This window comes from Triturus cristatus, chromosome 4_2, assembly GCF_964204655.1.
Source record: "Triturus cristatus chromosome 4_2, aTriCri1.1, whole genome shotgun sequence".
NCBI classification, from domain to species: Eukaryota; Metazoa; Chordata; class Amphibia; order Caudata; family Salamandridae; genus Triturus; species Triturus cristatus.
In genome coordinates, this window is record NC_140586.1 from 933,406,190 (window position 1) to 933,423,992 (window position 17,803).

A 17,803-nucleotide genomic window follows, 5' to 3' on the forward strand; every position below is an offset into this window, starting at 1 on the left:
AACAGCTGCTTTCGACACTGTTAACCATAGAGTGTTACTGGAAAGATTGAACGAAATAGGTATTAGAGATACTGCTTTGGCGCTTCTGCGCTCCTTCCTTGATGCAAGATCACAGCAAATCCACTGGGAGGGACTTCAGTCTGCTGAACTCTCTCTCCCTTGTGGTGTTCCTCAGGGATCAGCACTATCCCCTACGTTGTTCAATCTATATGTTACCCCATTGGCTAACATAATTAAAAATCATGGCCTAAAATTAGTGTCGTATGCAGATGACACCCAGCTGGTGGTGTCCCTGACACAAAATCACGAAGCTACTGTGGAGAGATTTAGAAGCTGTCTTGCCGGAGTAATGAGATGGATGAGTTCAAACTTTCTTAAGCTTAACACCGAAAAGACGGAGGTGTTGGAATTCGGTCAAAAACCATCCATCTGGAATGACCTCTGGTGGCCTCCAGAGGCGGGCGCTTGCCCTGTTCCTGCACACAAAGTGAAGAACCTAGGCTTCATGGTGGACAAAGATCTCTCATTAACCCACCAAGTCAACCAGGTCACCTCTGCCTGTTTCCTAATGATTAAAATTCTTCGTAAAATTCTGCCTTTTATCCCTCCGTCCCTAAGGAAAACTGTAGTAGGAGCTCTGGTCCTATCTCGTATAGATTACTGTAATGCACTATACTCTGGGATTGGTGAGCGACAACTCTCAAAACTCCAATCTCTGCAGAACGCAGCTGTAAGAGTATTGCTGGACCTCCCAAAACATCATCCCACCTCAGCAAGCATGAAGAGGCTTCATTGGCTTCCTGTGCGCAATCGTATTCAATTCAAGATCCTATGCCTAGTGCACAAAGCAGTATATGGAGGCGGTGCAGATGACGTGGAAACGTTATTTCCTCGGTACGTTCCTAGTCGTACACTCAGATCCATGAGTAAGGGCCTGGTTGGCATTTCTAAATTCAAAAGGGCCCGTTGGGGAGGCAAGGCTTTCTCTTTCCAGGCAGCAAGCCTATGGAACAGATTACCTATAGAACTTCGGCTAACAACAAGTAAGTTTCAGTTTAGAAAGGCCGCGAAAACCTGGCTCTTTACCAAACCATAGATTTTCTCCTCGTACCCCTTTCCAGCTCAGCGCCAAGACGCCTCGGCATAAGTGCGCTTAACAAATATTTCAGTCAGTCAGTCAATAGATATGAAAAAGCAACATTTGCCCACGTACAGTGCAACACGTAAGCCGGTTCTGCATCGCTCGCTACGCACGCTCGCTACACTGCTTACTGCGTTAAAAAATGATGCAACAACAAAGAGTGTGTCACACATAGGAAAAGTGTTGAAAGCTGTGGCCAAGGGACATACCCATGCACCATGCACAATGCACAGGGACTTGCCAAGTACAGAAAAGGTAGAGGACACTTGGCCCTGCTGTACACAGCACTAGGCAATCCTGTGACCACTGTACACTCAAACACCAACTCCACATGCCACCTACCTACCACAGGAACTCACATTCACTGTCATGCCAGCATGCACCATGAGGGGATAGACACATCACCTGTTAGACCCAATGAGAAATCACACCACACCCAACAGCATGCCCGGTCACACACACCACCCCCCCTTACACAAGCACACACCCCCGGGGCAGCCAACGCAAATTGGCACTCCCACAATGGATATGTGACACAACAAGACCAATCCATAGCCACATAAGCATCCCAACACTCATTAGACAGGCCAAATAACCAGGAGTACATATCAATCAGTCCCCCGCAACATACCCATCCACAAGTGCACTGTGAGAGGAATGCTAGACATATCCAACTACCCAGAGGAACTGTGCCAACTTGAATATGTATGAAACATGGATGTCGCATGAAACACCATTAACATTGTCTCTCTCTCACACACAGGGCAACGTCGTCGATCTCCCCCCAACACTGGGGGGGAAGAATCACAGGACCAGGCTCGGCGTGACCATGATCCCACCGGCAGTGACAACTCTCACCACTCCGTGGATGACCCCGACCAACCTGGCCCCTCTGGTGCCCAACCACCTGCAGCACCTGCGTCAGGTACAACTGTGCCAACCACCACCCCCATTCCTGCCACATCCTAGGATACACACAGGAGCCCTGCTCGCACACAACAACGCAGCCAGTCTGACCAGGAGGGACAAGGTACTCCGGGCACCCAGGAGGAGGCAGGCGACCCCGCAAATTCCATCCCTCAGGGGTCCCGGAGACCCGATTTGCCCACAACGGCAGGCCAGGCTCAAGTGGGCAGGGGTGGTGGGAGTGGAGGACGGCGGAGGCGCGAACCTGACCAGACAGCTGAGGAACCCGTTATGTCACACGTCTGCAACATCCTGGACACATACCGGCGTGACACCAGGGGCATCAGCCAGGTAGTGGAGACCCTCAATGAGATTAAGAAGCTGCAGGCCGAGCAATATGCCAGTCAACTGCAACACCAAGGACGGATGGAGGCAAGACAGGCTGAGCTCGTGGCCAGCCCCCTATCCCTATGGCGTACGCCTACGGCAACACAACCACAGTGATACGGACCCTACACGCACGTGTACGGACCGTATCCCTATGGCGTACGCCTACGGCAACACAACCATATTGATACGGACCCTACACACGCGTGTACGGACCGTATCCCTATGGCGTACGCCTACGGCAACACAACCATAGTGATACAGACCCTACACACGCGTGTACGGACCATATCACTGGAGTAGTGGTGCCCTAGGGGCGTGGAACGCACCGTACCTGTGTGTGTATAGTGAAATTACATAGGGGACACATGAGGGACAAGTATAAGGGCCTAAATGCATGCTGGTTGTCATGGAGACCGAGTTTCAAGTTCAAATATTTTCATCAGGTGGCCAGCAAACGTCGGTTGGAGACAATATACTATGTTGCAAAGTGGTTGTTGACTTGACATCATGCTCAATTTTTAAACCATGCAAAGCCCCTCACTGGGGTAGGTTTATAGGGATTGGAGGAAACATAGGATGCAAATGTGATTGACCAATCACTCTGTACTCCTGTAAATGAAACAGGCCACCAAGGCAGATATAAGGCAGCCAGGTCCCATGAGAGAGCACTTGCCTGCACAACCTTTCATTCCACACCACTGCTGCTGCTCGTGATTCCTCTGGCACCATGTCCAGGTCTGTGGAGAGGGCCCAGCCATTCACCCTGGAGGAGAATGTGGCATTGCTGGATGTCATCCTCCCACAGTACCCCAGCCTGTATGGGACACCAGGGGAGCAGGTGAGTGCTGACTCCACTAGCTTAGACTGTGTCCCTTTTTTGTGACTGTCACTTCTGGCATTGTGTCCAGGTGTGACAGACATGCAATTTTGTTTAGAGTGGGTCCCAGGGGGGGAATGCCTCATGTCTCCCATGCAGAGTATGCTGTAGTGCATGTCTGCACTCCTCACTTGCATAGTGCTTACTGTGACAATCACTGCATGGTGCATGCCACATTCAGCCTGGTTAATCCTCTTGGGAATGTTGTTTCTACAGCCCTGATGTGATTCTGTGTTCCCCCCAGTGTGACAGGTGACTGTACCCACACATGTGTGTGAGTTGAGTGTACCTGTGGTGAGAGTGTCCAAATGATGTGTTCGTCCCCTGGACATTGGTGTGTGTGTAAGTCCCCTGTCATTTGGGTGAGTGTCTATGTGGAGTGTTGCAGCCCAGATGCATGAGGGATGCATATCCCCTACCCATCTGATGTGAGCAGGGAGCAGTGCTGTGTGTCTGACGTGCTGGGCTAGCCCAACACCTGTGACACCCCCCAGTCAAGTGGCACATGTGCAGAGTGAGGTTTGTACCCGCAGTTGCCAATGGCAGGTGATTGTCCTGTGCCTGTGTGTGTCTGTGTACTCTGCTGAGTTTTCGTCAGTGGCCTGGGGCATGTGACTGCTGTGAGGTGCTGTACATAATCCTGGTGTAGCTTGTGATGCACAGTGTGAGCCATGATCATTGATTGTGTCGCACCCCTCATTCCACCTGTGTACTTTCAATGCCACGTAGTGCATTTTGCCTTCCCCAGAGGATAATGTCCCTATGACAAAGGTGCAATGAGTCTGCTGCATACTATGCCCTGTTCAAACCAGCCAAATTGTTCTAATGTGTGTCTCTGTGACATGTAACATGTATATTTAAGTAGTCTCACTTTGTCATCCTCACAGGTAGGCGCCTATGCCGAGGGGGAGATTTGGAGGCAAGCCGTCATTGCCGTGAGGTCGGTGGAGGGTCGGAAGCGGCGCCTGGCCCAGGTGAGGAAACGCTGGCAGGATATCCGGTGCTGGAACAGGAGGATCGCCCGGGTCCTGTTCCACAAAGTCAACCCGTGCTGTTCTTCCTCCCTTTCCCTCCTTGACATGTGTTCCCGGGTCTGTGTGTAGTCACTCTTGCCCAAGGCAATCTAGGCTGGCAGTTAATCCAAGTGCCCAATGCTTGTAACATCATGTGTGGGGGTTGTGTGTTACATGTGTTGTGAGCTTGCCTGTGCCCTGGCCAGTTCAGTCATTGTGGGGTCCATGTTAGTTGGCACTGCTGCTGAGTCCCGACATAGGAGTGTGTCTTAAAAGTGTACTGCCTTACAGCATGCATGACCAATGTTGTGCCCTCAGACATGATGTGCATGAGTGGGAGATATGCATAGTGCAGGGACGGTCGCTTCTGTTGCAGTCATATCCATACAGGACCATGGAGGAGTGTGGCCACTACAGTCCCCTGGGGCACCTTTTCCTAGGAATCATGTGTATCATCCAACACTGTGGACATTCTCAGTGTCTTCAGCATAGGTTGGGCTCTGTGGCATTGTACCCTGGCCTCATTTGTATTTACGTTAAGTGTGCTACATGTGTCCACTGTACAGGGTGACCCAATTTGGCTTGTGCATACTCACAGTGGCCAGTGCCTGTGTGTCTTGGTACAACTATCTGATGATGGTTGTTTGTCAATTATATGTGTGGTCAGGCGCACGAGGGGTAGTTCGTGTACAATCAGGATTTATTGTAGGGCATTTATTTTTATCCCCGAGTACGAGGTGTAAGTACTTCCTCTGTCTCAATCACAATGTCTCAGGTAGGGGGGGTTTGTGCGGGCAAGGCCTACATGTCCAAACCGTATGTCTCCTTGCCAGGTCTGGCCTGTGTGTGATGATTGTCTGGACATACACTCAACATGCAGTGACCCAGTCATGTTGGGCATGGTTTAATGTATTTGCTAAGCATGCATGTGCCAAAAGTTAACAGACATGGTTCCTGCTCATCCCTTTTTTGGCAACGGTGTGTGGTCCAGATGCTGTGCTCGACTGTCTCCAGACACTAGCTCCTCTGTCTCATTTGATATCAAGTTATTTGCTGTTGTGTCATGCTCTCCATTGTTTCTCTGTGGCATGGTGAGTCAACCCACTGTGTGGTGCAGGGCCTACACATGGGCGAAGTATTGTAGATGTTACTCATGTTGCTTTTCATGCTATGCACTGTGACCTATGTAGTTTTGACTCATGTGTCATATGTATACAGGTGTCTGATTATTTCCTGTCTCTTCACCTTGCCACAGCATCGTCGGGGGACACCGAGGGAGACACCGGCACGGACGTGGAGGAGGGATCCAGCACCGGTGCCACCACTGCTGGCGAGTCTTGCGGTGGAGTCGTCTGTCCCTGCACCCACAACACCTACCCTTGCCCCTCCTGTCCCTGCGGTGCCTGGTCCTTCCCCCCCACATGATGCCCCCCCCCCTGTGAATGAAAAGGAACTCTGAACTGTGCAGGCAAGCTAGGGGAGACGCGTCCCAATGTGTCCCTCCCCAGGAATTCGCATATGGACTGGCCTATGGGCCTTGTATATAGTGTACATTTCAAATCAAATCATTTTTTATGCTGAATAAAGCATTTTGTTTTTCATTTGCACACGAATGCTTTTCTGGTATTGCTGTTGGTGCTGCTGCTCCCTGAGTTGGGGTGGTGATAATGTGTTAGGTGTCTGGGAAATGTTGTAGTGTGCTGCTCATGGGGAGGACCCTGGTATCTGCGTGCCATCACAAGGTCTCTGCAAATAATCTTTGGTCATGTAAACTCTTACTGTATGGTGACATTGTCCCAAGGTGTGTTCCTTCCTCTGTGGACCCTGACATCTTCCCTGCAGGGTGTTTCCCAATTGTTGTGCTGAGCTCTGTCTACATTTCCTGGGTGTGTGACGGATCCCTTCAACTTTGGCCATGCATGCTCAGCAATGTCTCCACCTGCATCATTTGTGGCATCCTTGGTGGTCACTGTACTTGCGTATGGAGTATATTGACATGACTTCATGTGGACATGTTCCCTTTTACGCACTATGCATGTGTGTACTCCCAGCCTCGCACACATGTGTTACGTGTTCTGCAGGGTCTTTGGGCACCTGTCTGACAATTGTGGGCATTGTATCTGTGGGTACTCCACCCTTTTCCTTCCATGGGAGGCAACAACTTGTTGGCTGCCCCAGCAACTGTACATTCCTATCAGTCCTGGAATGTGTGTGACAGTGTGTGTTCCCTTTGGGTCTCTTAGTTTAGTAGGGTGGCACATGAATATACAGTCTTGTTGCATGCTCTCAGTGTGTGTATTGTGCTGCCAGCGCCAGGGGTGGGTAAGCATGTGTCATTTGTCATCACACCCACATGTGGTGTGTCATGCAGTGGGGGATGGACATCCACCCTCATGGGAGTAGGACACTGCTGTCAGTGATGTGTTGGCATGCCACTCGCCATATAGTCGCACTTTGTGTATGCCTTCATGCACCCATGGATTTTTGCTAATTGTAGGATGGTGTACACACCACCATGTCTCTGTCCACTGCTGGGAGGACTCTGCACCCACCCCTCCTGAGTCTGGGCACTGCTGGGAGGACTCTGCACCCACCCCTCCTGTGTCTGGGCACTGCTGGGAGGACTCTGCACCCACCCCTCCTGTGTCTAGGCACTGCTGGGAGGACTCTGCACCCACACCTCCTGTGTCTGGGCACTGCTGGGAGTGATAGGCACCCACCCCTCCTGTGTCTGGGCACTGCTGGGAGGACTCTGCACCCACCCCTCATATGTCTGGGCACTGCTGGGAGTGATAGGCACCCACCCCTGGGATGTCTCTGCACCCACCCCTCCTGTGTCTGGGCACTGCTGGGAGGGCTCTGCACCCACCCCTCCTGTGTCTGGGCACTGCTGGGAGGGCTCTGCACCCACCCCTCCTGTGTCTGGGCACTGCTGGGAGGACTCTGCACCCACCCCTCATATGTCGGGGCACTGCTGGGAGTGATAGGCACCCACCCCTCCTATGTCTGGGCACTGCTGGGAGGACTCTGCACCCACCACTCCTGTGTCTGGGCACTGCTGGGAGGACTCTGCACCCACCACTCCTGTGTCTGGGCACTGCTGGGAGGACTCTGCACCCACCCCTCATATGTCTGGGCACTGCTGGGAGTGATAGGCACCCACCCCTCCTATGTCTGGGCACTGATGGGAGGACTCTGCACCCACCCCTCCTGTGTCTGGGCACTGCTGGGAGGACTCTGCACCCACCCCTCCTGTGTCTGGGCACTGCTGGGAGGACTCTGCACCCACACCTCCTGTGTCTGGGCACTGCTGGGAGTGATAGGCACCCACCCCTCCTGTGTCTGGGCACTGCTGGGAGGACTCTGCACCCACCCCTCATATGTCTGGGCACTGCTGGGAGTGATAGGCACCCACCCCTCCTATGTCTGGGCACTGCTGGGAGGACTCTGCACCCACCCCTCCTGTGTCTGGGCACTGCTGGGAGGACTCTGCACCCACCCTTCCTGTGTCTGGGCACTGCTGGGAGGACTCTGCACCCACCCCTCCTGTGTCTGGGCACTGCTGGGAGGACTCTGCACCCACCCCTCCTGTGTCTGGCCACTGCTGGGAGGACTCTGCACCCACCCCTCATATGTCTGGGCACTGCTGGGAGTGATAGGCACCCACCCCTCCTATGTCTGGGCACTGCTGGGAGGACCCTGCACCCACCCCTCCTGTGTCTGGGCACTGCTGGGAGGACTCTGCACCCACCCCTCCTGTGTCTGGACACTGCTGGGAGGACTTTGCACCCACCCCTCATATGTCTGGGCACTGCTGGGAGTGATAGGCCCCTACCCCTCCTATGTCTGGGCACTGCTGGGAGGACTCTGCACCCACCCCTCCTGTGTCTGGGCACTGCTGGGAGGACTCTGCACCCACCCCTCCTGTGTCTGGGCACTGCTGGGAGGACTCTGCACCCACCCCTCATATGTCTGGGCACTGCTGGGAGTGATAGGCACCCACCCCTCCTATGTCTGGGCACTTAGAGAACATATTTTTAAACTGTGTACTATATTTTAAACTGTTTATTTTTACCTGTTGCCATTGCTGTCTATGCTCTCGCTGCTTCGAGAAACCTTGTTGCTATTTCCTCACCGGCGAAGCCGAGTTAGCTACTGGCGCCGGCAGGAGGGTAGACATCTTGGGGGAACGATCACGAGAGCGGTCCAGTTGTTGGACGCTTACGTCACGCAATCTATTGAATATAAGGATGGCACTCTCCCGTCCGCGCAGCAGGCGTGCCGACGGCGCGCCGAAGGCGCGCCTAAGGCAAGCCCGTCTGCGCCCGTCCGCGGCCGGCAGGGGCCCGGGGCCCGTTACTCTGCCCAAATTACATCTTATGCCCCTAGGAACCTGATTGCATTACACTCTCTCTGGCCGCTGGAACCCTCCAGTTATTCAAAACTACTCCAACTGGGGATTTTCAACGCTCGTAGTGTTTTTCCAGAGCTCAGGGCCCTTTCATCCTCCATTACCCATGAGCACATTGCCTCCTTCCCACCCTCTATAACCCGGCCTGCTCAGTCACCTGCCAACATGGAGCTAGCAGTTGCATACCTCAACACCCGGTCTCTTGTCAGTCACCAACACGACATTTACCATCTTTTGGACTCAGATCGTCCCGACATCTTGTTCCTAACTGAGACCTGGCTGAATGAGGACTCCTCCCCCGACATTTTGGCAGCTATCCCTCCGGGGTATTATATTCTCCAAGCCAACCGACCAACTGGCAAATCCGGAGGTGGCGTAGCCGCTATTTTTAAACTCCCTCTCAGATTCTCTTCCCTCGCTTTACTCACCATTCCCCAGGCTGACTGTCTTGGTATACCGTCCCCCTCAACCCATGCCTAACTTCCCCTCCCTCTTTGGCGATCTTCTATCCCAGCTCACACTCAATAACTCCAAACTCCTGGTCCTAGGAGACTTTAATTACTGGCCATCTGACCCACATGAAAGCCCTCACTCTTTGGCTTTCACCGATCTATTAAGCGGCCTTAATGGCCATCAACATGTCCACACTGCCACTCATTCCAAAGGCCACACCCTGGATCAGGTCTGGACTTATAATCTTGAAATCAAGTCACTCACGATCCTTCCTTGCTCTTGGTCGGACCATTTCTTAATCTCTCTCCTTCTTCTGGTCCCCCCACCGCCCCCCGCAGTCGAGGCGCTAGCCTCCTGGCCCGTAACTGGAACAAAGCTAACCTCGACCTCTTTCTCTCCTCCCTAACATCTTCGGCCCCGCCCGGCCTAGGTCCTTTAGACCCTCAGGAAGCCGCACTTGTCGACTGGTTGGAATCTGCCAGCGACAAAGTCGCCCCCCTTAAGTCTTTTCGATGTAAGCGCCCTCATGATGCACATCGCTGGTTTTCCGACAGCCTTAAATCTCTTAAACTGAGACTTCGCCAAGCCGAGCGCCGCTAGCGCCGAAACTACGACCCCTTAGAAAAAGCCCACTTCCTAAAACTATCCGGAGAATACAAACATGCAATCTCAGCTGCAAAATCTGCCTATTTCTCCACAAAAATTCTCAACTCTGCGCAAAAATCTAAAGACATCTTTGCTATTGTGGAGGAACTCTCACATCCGGACAGAGTGACCATCAAACCCCTTCCCTCTCAGGCACTCTGTGATTCCCTTAACCACTTCTTCATAGACAAAATTAGTAAAATCAAAAATAGCATCTCTTCTGGGGCCCCAGTAATGTCCCTCCCAGAGGCCGCCCCCTTTCTCAACTCTTGCTCCCTGACACAGCTCCCTCCTATACCCCAAGAAGACTTCTTCCCCCTGCTCCACAAAGTCTCATCTGGTTCCCCCACTGACTGCTGCCCTCCGGCAATTCTCCGGACCGCCTTTTCGACCTGCCCTGGCCCTCCACTGGCCCTCCTGAACAACTCTCTCCTGCTTGGCGTGGTCCCCAGTCAGTTCAAGAACGCCGAAGTGGTCCCCATATTAAAAAAACCCAACGCCGACCCCACGGTCTTGGGCAACTTCCGCCCTATTTCCCTTCTACCTTACCTGAGCAAGGTACTTGAGACGCATGTGACCAGCGCCCTCAGCTCCTTCATCGAGGACTCCAATTTTTTGGACTCCCAGCAAGCTGGGTTTAGAACTGCCCATTCGACAGAGGCGGTTATCCTCTCTGTTATGGAGGAACTTCGCAGAGGCGCTGACTCCAACATCAGTCAAGCCTTGGTGCTCTTAGATCTGTCAGCGGCCTTTGACACGGTCGATCATACCATCTTAGTCGACCGTGTCAAAGAGGCAGGCATCAGCGGGACGGCCCTTAATTGGGTTTGTTCCTTCCTTGCGGACCGCCATCAATCGGTCCGTCTTTCCCAGTTCACGGCAACCCGGACGAGAGTCACCTGCGGTGTGCCGCAGGGTTCATCCCTGTCACCCCTTCTCTTTAACCTTTACCTCACCCCCTTGATCCGCTCCCTCCGCGGCAGGAATGTCACTGCATTTAACTATGCAGATGACATACAGCTCGTTTTCAATCTCGACTCCTCGGACGAAGCGGCTCAAGATTTCCAGTCCACCCTTTGCCATATCAGCAACTGGATGAGCACTCACCATCTTAAACTCAATCCCGACAAGACGGAGCTCGTTCTTGTCGGAGGCCTATCCAATCCCTGGAACTCCACCTTCTGGCCCCTCTCCCTCGGCCCTCCCCCCCACCCTGCTGACAAAGTGAAAAGCCTTGGAGTTTACATCTCCCAAGATCTCTCAATGAAGCACCAGGTCAGTGCCACTGTGTCCTGTTTCTTTCAGCTCCGGAAGATCCGGAAAATAGCCCACTTTCTGACTACTGAAGCCCTCACCCTGGTTCTGCTGGCGTTAGTCATCTCTCGGATCGACTACGCCAATGCCTTGTACGTTGGCATCCCACAATACCAAATCAACAGATTGCAGCTGATTCAGAACCAGGCAGCTCGCCTTATCCACCACCAACCAAAACATCACCACGTTCGTCCTCTCCTTAAGGCCCTCCACTGGCTTCCTGTCTCGGAGCGCTGCAAGTTCAAACTTGGCTGCCTGACTCATAAATCTCTGGCAGGCACCGGTCCGTCCTTCATTTCCTCCCTCTTGCATCCTTATACCCCCTCCAGGAACCTCCGCTCCTCTCATTTTGCGCTCCTTCAGATTCCTCGCTTCAAGCGCAAAAAACACGGAGGTCTCAGATTTTCCTTTTTGGCACCCTCTTTTTGGAACTCTCTGCCGCTGGAACTGAGACTCTCTCCCTCTCATCTTGATTTCAGGTCTCTCCTAAAAACCCACCTCTTCCATGGCATTTACTCATAAATTCTTCTCTCCCCGCCTTCTGCCTCCTGCTGAATAAAGTAAATAGCGCCAAGAAACCGTCCGGTGTATGTCGCGTTTTATAAGTAATTTTTACATTACATTACATTACATTACTGCTGGGAGGACTCTGCACCCACCCCTCCTGTGTCTGGGCACTGCTGGGGCTGATGGCCACACACCCCTATGTGTCTGTCCACTGGCGTGGTACGACCCGTACCCACGTCCTTAAGGGATGGGTATGGCCCGTACCCCTACGTCACCCCAACAATGGCGGTACGGCCCGCACCCACGTCCCAAAGGCATGGGTACGGGCCGTACCCCTACGGCACCCCAACAATGACGGTACGGCTCGTACCCACGTCCCAAAGGCATGGGTACGGGCCGTACTGCCATTGTTGGGGTGACGTAGGGGTGGGCGTGGTACGACCCGTACCCACGCTCTTAAGGCATGGGTACGGGCTGTACCCCTACGGCACCCCAACAATGGCGGTACGGCCCGTACCCATGTCCCAAAGGCATGGGTACGGACCGTACCGCTATTGTTGGGGTGACGTAGGGGTGGGCGTGGTACGACCCGTACCCATGCCTTTGGGACGTGGGTATGGGCCGTACCGCCATTGTTGGGGTGACGTAGGGGTGGGCGTGGTACGACCCGTACCCACGCTCTTAAGCATGGGTACGGGCCATACCGCCATTGTTGGTGTGATGTAAGGGTGGGCATGGTATGACCCATACCCACGCTCTTAAGGCGTGGGTACGGTGCATACCACAATAGTTGTGTTGCCGGTTCGCGTCCATGTCGACTTCCGTTGTGGCGGACGCAGGCCTTGGTGGAGACGCCCCCGCCCCCCGAAGTGACCAGGCCCTGGGGGTCAGGTATGTACAGGGCATGTATGATTTTTAACTTGGGTGGGGGTTATGTTTCCTGCCCCTGCCCCCCCTTTGCCCCTGGGTGTTGTTCTGACCTTCTGCGGCGTCTGCGTCGGTTCCTGTACACCAGGTGGACTGCTATGAGGGCTGGGATGACACGTAGGTTGGGGTCCATGGCTGTCCGTCGCGTACAGGTGCTCCTTCCGCGCGTCGTCCTGATTTCCCGGCAGTTTTTGGCTGCCGTAAAATATTATCCATGCGGAGTGACGTGGGCACGGATCGTACTTGCTGGTTCGTGAAACGCTGCCTGACTCCGTCCGGACGTCACGTCCGCAGTGTCCCGGATCGGAATTGTGGGTATGTGTTTTGTCGGTCGGTGGTTTTTGCGATTCGTACGGAAATGGTGTTTCCGTATGAATCGTACTTGCATGTTTGTAAGGTATTTTTCCCGGGTACGCGTCAGACGGAGAATACGCTCCGTCCGACGATTCGTACACGGTTTTTCCAGGATTGGAATCGGCACCATAACAGCCAAAATAATTAAACAAATGCTATAACAACCAATAAAATAAAAGCATAAACAACAAAAACCATTATAAAGCTGCAACTAATTAAAAGAACACTATAATGGCAGCCAATGAATTAACCAAAAAATACCTTACAACCTGCAAAGATTTGAGGACGAAACTCTAACAGACTGAAGCCCCAAGGAGCTTCGAAAGAACGACATCAAAGAACTAACACTCAAAGTAAGTCAATACCTAGAAAATTTACAGAATCCCCTAACTGAACTCAAATTAATTAGAGCATTTAAAAATAATAAATGAATGCATTTCCAATGCTTTCCCTATTTTGCAGGCTAAACAAACCGATTTACAAACCTTACCAAAAGTCAATACTACAAAGAAATAAACTCTGCCGCGTCTACCAATAAAAGATTAAGAATAAAAGAAACGTAATCAAACATATAAAACAAAGCAAGTATAACCATTAATAATTTTTAAACCTTACCTAAATCAACTGATAAACAAAACTAACAAAATAAAACTAATAAACATTTCCACTTTTTTTGTACTACAGGGTACTAAAAATTCCAATCAAAAAAGCTACATTAAAGAAACCAACCAAACCGACCAGAAATAGTAAGTATTGTTTTAAATAAATTGTAATAACCTGAAAAAAATTAAAACATATTAAATTACCAGCATAATATAAATTATAATTGTTTTACCCTATAAATAAGAAAAATAACATTAAAGCAGAAGAAAACAACAAAGAACTCCAGAGAAAAATTGAAAATGACAAAAACAACATATATGTAAGTATTGATAACAAAGTTATATAACAGCAAAAAATGTTTATGGCATTTATTAATTGTTTGTATACATATTTATATTCACTGTGTAACTAAGAAAATGACAGAAGGGACTAAATTAATTTCTTCACAAAAAGGCATACTCTTGCTCTGTCACATGGGCTACACGTGTACCCAAGAAAAAATACAAGCTAATCACATACATTGGAAATGCAGCAAAGACTATTCTAATTCCTGCTATGGGAGGGCAACAACCAGGGAAATTACAGTCATAAATATTAAGGACCATAACCACCCTCCCAATGTTACTGAAATTGAGGTAAGAGATGTTTCGGAAAACATCAAAGAGGCAAGCACTAGCTCACAATTACCAAGCACTCAAATACTAAAAAAAGATCCTAACCCATGTCCCAGATCATCTAACTGGCCAGTTACTTGCCATCCCATCACTAACACTCCTAATGGCCAGAACCAAAAAATCTACAAACTCCACTAGCCCCAAAAACATTTTCAGGAGTAGAAATACTACCTGAACACTCAATAACACACAAAGAGGAATAATTCCTTCTTCATGACAGTAAAAGTAATGAAAAAATAATTGTTACCTTTGCCACCCCTACTAATATCCAAAAACTAAAACAATGCGAAACCTGGATGATGGATGGGAAATTCAAAATACGCCCCAAGAAATTCTACCAATTATACACTATCCATGGAGAATACCATGAAACAAACATCCCTTTCATATATGCCCTACTACCCAATAAACATTCTACAGCTTACACAGAACTCCTAACAGAAATAAAACAACAAACAGAAAATGACTTCCCCCAAAAATAATCATTGACTTTGAACAAGCAATGATACAAGCAATTCTAAAGACTTACCCACATACAGCAATTCAAGGATGCTAATACCACTTCAATCAGAGGATATGGAGGCATCTACAAAAATCTACCCTAAGGGCTCGATTAAGATGTCGGACACTGTTGCGTCTTGGGACCGATGAGTTCCAGTCGGCTGTCCCGACACCGCAATCACAATACAACTGCACAGGGCGCGGTCGCATTCTCCCATTTCTCTACGGGAACTTGTGCTGTGGTCGTAAACCGCCGTAGCACAAGCTCCCATAGAGAATTGTGAGACTGTGTTAATCCCTGCACCCCGTGGAAGGCAATAAGGTGCCTGCCACAAGGTGCAGGGATTAACTGGGGGCAAACAATTCACAATATGTACGTCTGGTTGTCTGATGGGACAGGAAAGACAGATCACATGAATCTTAGGGGATGATTATGATGGCGGACAGACTTCAGTTCATCCGCTATCGTATTGGGGAATGAGACCGCCCGCCTACAAGGTGGAGAGGTTGTAGCCTTACGGCTAGAGCGGTCGACCCCAAAGCTGGGGAACCAGGTTCGAGTCTCGGTAACGACGCTAAAACATCCAGTGATTCCAGGCAAATCACTTAATTCCCCCGTGCCTAACAAAAAAAATGAATGTGTCTTTCTGTAACGAAACTGGTGTTCATGTAAAGCGCACTGATACCCGATTTCTCGGTTCTAGTTTGCACTATGTAAAACTCTGAAAAAACAACAACAACAAAAAAAAGAGGTCAGTCGGTCCGATTTCCGCGGCGCTTGCCACATGGTGCATGGATTCACAGAAGTCCATAGGTGCCGTGTCGGCCCCCAACTGGAGGCCGCATGGTGAAGGGGGCCCTGCTAGGCGCCCTCAATGTCGCTCTCCAACAGGCTTTCCATATCGGAAAGCCCGACATGGAAAGCCTGCCGCAGACTGACATCGTAATCCCAACAGCGGAAACGCCGTCCATTGGGATTACGTGCCAGTCTCCAAATGTCTGACTGGCTCCTTGAGCCCACTGGAATCCAGCCGGAAAGACCGGCTGGTTTCAGTTTCAACCGCCTGCATCATAATGCGGTGGCCGGAACTGAAACTGTGATGAGGGTCGGAGGCTTTCCGAGCCTTATCGTAATCGGGCCCTTAATTTTTAACACTACTATTTTAAACATCGATATTTAATACTGAAGCAATATTACTTACCTCGATATAATGGCGTCACGATATTACTGGTGTGATATTCATGTTACTTGATATTTCCAACTCGATAGTTTGTCTCTTCACCGGTAATTTTAATTATGTACCAGTCAAGTTAGGCTGCTTCACTAATATTGACTGTTTTTCTTGGAGATATTTCAAAACTCCTAACCAGTTGCTTGTCTGTGGCGTAGAATTATATATGGTAATCAGTGTGTTGGAACTCTAAACTCAAAGTCGAACCTTTCTGGCCCATACATCAAAATTCAACCATAATGAGAGGCCTCTGACACCAGCTGTTAGCGGATGGGAAGAGATGGGTTTTCTGGCCCAGCAGTCATCTCTGTACATGGAAAGGAACTGCCGTCGTGGCTTGTCGGTTTTGATAGGAGTACGCCAAACAATTGACATTTTGTTTTTCAAAACCAAACCCCAACAGTGGGAATTTATTTTTGAAAAACAAAAAACTGATGGCCCCCACAATCTGGATAGTTTCTCCTAGTGTGTGGGGGTTATTGTTTTTTTTCTTGTCTCTCAACCTGGCAGTGACGGACAGGGAAAAAAAGGGATTACATTGTCCACCCTAAATAGTATGGATAGCGTAATGTACTTCCTCTAGCGACCCCTTACTCCATCAGGCCATCGAAGGACATATTCCATTGATGAAGCCAACGGTGCTCCGTAGATGGAACACTTAAGGTCTGTCCATCTCTAAATGAGGCTGGTGGACCGAGGCTTTGGTGGGCAGTGACCTCCATTGTATTTGCGACAGAGTACTGTTGGAAATGGCCCTTTTGCAGGGTCATCCCTAAACTTTTTGCCTTCCTCCTGTATTTTTTCTGACCTGTTTGTGTTGGTTTTATGACTCTGGGCACTTTACCACTGCTGATCAGTGCTAAAGTGCATATGCTCTCCCTTTGTAAATATGACAATGTAAATTGGTATATCCGTCATGTCGTTCACCTTTTAGTCCCTAGTATAGTGCACTGTGTGTGCCCAGGGCTGGTAGACCAAATGCTGCTGGTGGGCCTGCTGCGCTGGTTTGCGCCACCCACAGAAGCAGCTTGTAAAGTGTACCTCAGACCTGCCACTGCAGAGTCTGTGTGCAGTCCAGAACTGCCATCTTGGCTGTGAAGTGCACCCACTTCCCAGCCCCTGAACCTTCCCTTGGCATCATGTAAGTCACCCCTATGGTAGGATGCATTGTATGTGTAAGGTAGGACATGCCTTGGTGTATGTAGCATGTCCTGGTAGTGAATTACACCCAATTTCGTTTTTCACTACTGCAAGGCCATCTGTTCCCCATAGGCCAGAATGGGCAGTTTTGATTATTACATTCTATAATCCTAACTGACCCAATGAACATGGTAGAATAACGAATTTAGTATGCCTGAGCTCAGAATATTAAAATATATCTTTTAGTGAAGTCTATTTTTATATTCTGTGTTTGAAAATACCACTTTTAGAAAGTAGGTATTTTTTTGCCTAAGCCTTCCAGTGTGCTCTGCTGTTATGTGTATTAGATGTCTGGTTTTGGAGGGACAGGGCAGGCTGAGTCAGACCTGGGTTAAATAGAGAGATCTGCATTTGGAGTATGGGGAGGGGTAGCTCCTGGACCTGAATAGGGCTGTGCCTGGCAAGGTGAATGCTGACTCCACTTCCCACTGTGCGTCTGATGGCAGACCCCCTCTTCCTGAAAGGAAGGATGCAGCCTGGTAAACAAAGTGCTCCAGGGCTGGGCAGAACTGGTTCTGGCTGGGTTCAGTGACTTGTAGCTTTTGAGAACAAAGACTTTTGGGGTATAAATATCTGTGCTGAAACCCCTGCAATTTGTATTGCTCCTGGACAACAAGACGAACCTCTGTCCGTGTAACTGAAGGAATCTGCAAGA